Genomic DNA, 4,796 nt, shown 5'->3' on the forward strand with positions numbered 1-4,796 from the left:
ATAAGTGATAAAATACCAACCGATGAGGTTTATAAAAAACGCCATGAGTACTTTAAGGCACACTACTTTGAGGTGTTATGTTTCGAGTATTTCCAAATAGCGATCATTAGTGATAAGTGCGACCTATTCCTAACCTTAAGTTTTAGAGGAGCATAGCATTGAATGATTATCCTAAATCCCCTTCTATACCTTTACTGATCTCATACAAAACCCAACTATGTTCGTTAAAAATCAGTAATGGGTGATAATGGGCAAAATGTATCTGATCTTCTAATCCTGAAATAAACAAACTTACGTTCCTTTACGTTACCAATAACAGTAAGTATTACGCAAATATCCTACATTGCAAACAGATGATATTACTATCTACCAGTTCTGTGGTCAAACTTTGGCACAAAAACCCAGCCTATCTTGGTGTTACATTGACAAGTAGCCTGAAGTGGGGCACGCATGTTAACAACATAACTTATAAGTCCAAACAGACATCAGGAGTGATTAAGCGCAATCCGTGGTCATGGCCAACCAGAGTAAAATCACTTGCATACACGGCGTTTGTAAGACCAAACCTAGAATATGCAGTGACAGTATGGGATGCATATACAAAAGAAGACAAAGACAAGTTGGAAAGGGTACAGAACCAAGCTGCAAGATTCTGCATGAACAACTTTGAAAGGGATGCTAGTGTCACTAAAATAAAAAGAAGCCTATTATTCGAATCAAATCTCAATTTTGTTGTTAAGTTTCATAAAATGCAAAAACTGAGGATTTTCTAAGAAATTTGGGATCGGTTTAAATAAGTTGTTTGGATTATATTGATATGTTCTAGAATTAGAATTCGACGCGCGTGAGGGTTATTTTACACACATTTCAGCGCCGTAGACAAAACAACAACATTTGAGGTATATGCAGTGCGGATTTCAATCCATTTGGACAGGAGAGTCCCTGTAAAAGTGTTTCTTATTTTGAGATAAAAAGATCAACCGTTGAGACTGGCTCCACGGAAGCCGCGCGTGGAACCCCGGTAACCTGATACCCTTCCGTAGAATTGGAAACTTTACCCTAGAAATTGACCGCCGTGATCGTAAATAGGAACTAGTTGTCTTCAAGCTCAGTTAGGACACCATCACTAAAAAGCTGTAAACAACTTCATCAATCAAATATGCATGTAACAAGTCGTTCAGTGTTCGCTGTATGCCTGCGACGCTGGTGTACATGTGTTACGCCGATGGGCGGTTATACAGGCTATTTGAAAACAGATACAGAAACACCAAATGTAGTCTACTCCAGTTTAGGAAACTGAAGAACTTTGATAGCATTAAAACGCCATGTCGCATTTGTACACTTTATACTTTGCATGAATCGCCACAAAAAAAAACTTTGTTTTAGGTATATTAGCTGGCGCAGAAGTTAACCTATAAAGGTTAGAACTGGATCCGACCAGGTGCAACTCGTATTATAAAGACGCTATTGTTTAGTATCAGCCGTTCCGTGGGAAAGGCTAGTTAAGTCTAGCTCCATTTGTAGCGCTTCAGTGAGATCGGGAGACCTCGAGGGTCAAGGTTTTAGTGAGGGGCACGGGAGTTTTTGGAGATTTGTAGATGCAGCACATCTGTAAATAGAGGCTGAAGTTTATGTCAACACGCATATGTCATTTCGTCAAGTTGTCATTATTGACAAAAAATCAAGCTACCTACCTCATTGGAAAAAAAGAATACAGTTTTTTGTATTTCTTGTATGGATGTACACTTATCATGTTGCAAATAGGTGCCTTCGGTTTTGTACTATATACGTTCTACCAGTACTTTTTACTCTCTAGTTACAATCTATTCGATACAAAAATATAATTCTCAAAAGTAACATCGAAACAAAGAAATAAAGAGTTGTTGTTCTCTGGGAAAGTTTACTTGTAATCGGTGACGTGCGGGACTCACAAAACTTTTCCTCTATCAAGTTATTTTCTAGCCACACTATAATTCTAATGATAGAAAATTGGATTTCATTTGTTAATGAAAATATTTTAGATATTTGGCAATATGCATATCGCATAGAATTCTGTTTGCTTCAAATATGCAATTTTTGGTTTACAAATATAGTAGATATAAGAAAATAAAGTATAGATGGCCGATTCTAAGTTTAAAAATATGTGAATTTATTATAAATTTTATGGTTAACAAGGAATAAAATGACACGTTGCATTTGGATATTTTGATTGTAATAGATTTGCTAGCTTAGGTTAAGGAAACGACACACTGTCAGTAAAAGACAGTGTCTAACATTTACATATCCGTCTGGCATATGTCAATACTCCTCACCAACTCTCACTATCACACAGGTCGACTGTAAGGATTTATCTTCCCGACACCATCCCGTTAATGACGTGGGAAACAAGACATAGAACTGACTTTTGAAAAGTTGACAACGAATTTCCCTTTGACATATATTGACCCTCTTGTCTACTTTAGATAGACAAAATTTTAAGAAATTGACCAGATGTAAAGCTAGTGAACCTTTCCAAAGGAAAAACACAGATATTTCAATCTACTTATGTCATGCCCCGACCCTAAATCTTCGTACGAAGGTTAATATATCTGTACGGTGGTTTTAATGCTCGTAATGAAATAAGTACGACGGAGCTAGGCCGATTTTTACCTTTGCCAAAAGATTATGTTTTCTAGGGCGTCTGTGTGTGTGTTCGTGTGTGTGTGTTTGTGTGTGTGTGTGTGTGTGTGTGTGTGTGTGTGTTTGTGTTTGTGTGCGTGTGTTTGTGTGCGCGTGTGTGTGCATGCGTGTGTGTGTTTGTGTGCGTGTGTGCGTGTTTGTATTTGTGCGTGTGCGTGTGTGCGTGTGTGTGTGTGTGTGTGTTTGTGCGTGTGTGTGTGTGTGTTTGTGTGAGTGTGCTTGTGGCGGGATATCTGTGAATTTTAGAAGCCATCTGAAAGCTAGTTATGTATTCTGGCAGTTTATTATTGACTACCTTGTAGATTGATTGTAGCAGGTGCAAGTTTTTCCGTGATGATAAAGTTTTCCGACCTAGGGTAGATAACTTACCATAGCCATACCATAGCCAACATGATGTGTATATTTAAATCACGAATAAGTCTCACTGCCCGGTTCTGGAACTTTTCTAGTTCCAATTGTTAGACAGACACTTTCCACAATTTCTCCGTATCACATTGCAGTATTTCTTTTTAGGTAAGACTATACAGTTAAACAAACTTAAAAGAGTGTGTTGAGGCAGATATGAGATAAGACGCCGTAGTACTCTCAGTCTGGACGAGGCAGCATTACATAACTTGTCATGTAAACTTGCCATGTTAAGCTGAGGTCAAGCAAAACGCCACGGTACTTATAACTGTAGACAACTTCCAAAATAGTGCCAGAAATGGTAACTGACAACTGTTCTGTGACTCACTGTGACAATTGATTAAAGTGGTTTAACTTAAAAAAAAACAATTTCGCCTAACCGAGAATCTTAAGTAATAACAACACTGACTCGCCATGCTAAGCCTGGTAGTTTAAGAGGTAGGAAATGTAGTACATCTTCGTTACATATGTGACATCGCTGATCAATGTGGAAGTTGAAAATTTAGCACAAGGCTTTTTTTAAGGTAGCAGATGGTATTTTGTAAAGATTTTTTCACACAATCAAATGTTTTCTTTTGTTCTAAAATTTAAAAAAAAATGAACTTAAAAATGTCCAAAAACTTTTGTGTCTTTGTTCATAACATTGTTTCTGGCGGTTAGACAGTCTAGGATTTTTGTGATTTTGCAGGTAAGAGTGTTTTTTTTGTCAAAGAGATAAATGAAAAACAAACAAACATATATTACCATTATCTATTAATTTTGTCTCTACCAGACTTTTGATGTAAAAACAGTAAGTAGAGTGACTGACACTGCTGCTCCTGTACGTCTGTACGACGGCCTGGTGGAGGCTATAGTGTAGGAGAGATATGAACCACACCAAGTCAACCATCAATTAGACAGACTGAAATTTGTGACGGAACACAGCCCGTCTGGCCCTTCGTTAGATCTTAGATTCTCGCACAGCGGCGAAAACAACAGGAAAATATCCGCATTTGGGCCAATTTTTTCACCTTCTATACATTTTCATTCAGTTATTGGCACATCGATGGTTTCCAAAGCCGATCAAGCACGCTTTCGGTCATAGTTTTCATGTACGCCAGAACAGAACCACCAACCGATCCAATTAGGCCTACGGCGCCATGTGCGCTCACGTCCCGTTCAGGAACGCCCTTCTTGTCGGTACTAGAAATCCTGCACCCTGTACTGAAGACCGTTTGGAGATAATAGCGGGCAAAGCTGTGGTCATTTTTACAGAAACGTTTACTAATCTGCGAAGTAGGTTCAGAAAATGTACCATTTAATGATACAGACAGGGCTTACATGTTTGTTTAGTAGACTGGTGAGATTTTTAAAACCATCGGTCGCAAATGACTATCTGTACCCGAATCAGATAGTTGGTTGTTTACATTTATCCATATGCTAGTTAGGTGTTTGAATTCGATTAATTTTCATAGGGATGGTCAGCAATGCAAAATCTATTACAAGCTAGAGCAAACAAGATTGTGAAAAGAACGTAAATTTGACCCTAGACAAGATTTGACAAAATTGAGAAATGCTGTTATTATGTAATTTCCTACCCAGCGATCATATGTATCGTTACATCTTTATGGTTACCATTAGACGTTTTCGGGGTCTAAGGCGATTTTGCAGAATTCTGGTTACATTCTGTCTCTAATTCTGAATTCTTCCTAGACAATAATTGAACTTAAAAA

Source organism: Branchiostoma belcheri, unplaced genomic scaffold (assembly GCF_001625305.1).
Source record: "Branchiostoma belcheri isolate BF01 breed outbred unplaced genomic scaffold, Haploidv18h27 scaffold400, whole genome shotgun sequence".
In the NCBI taxonomy this organism is placed as follows: Eukaryota; Metazoa; Chordata; class Leptocardii; order Amphioxiformes; family Branchiostomatidae; genus Branchiostoma; species Branchiostoma belcheri.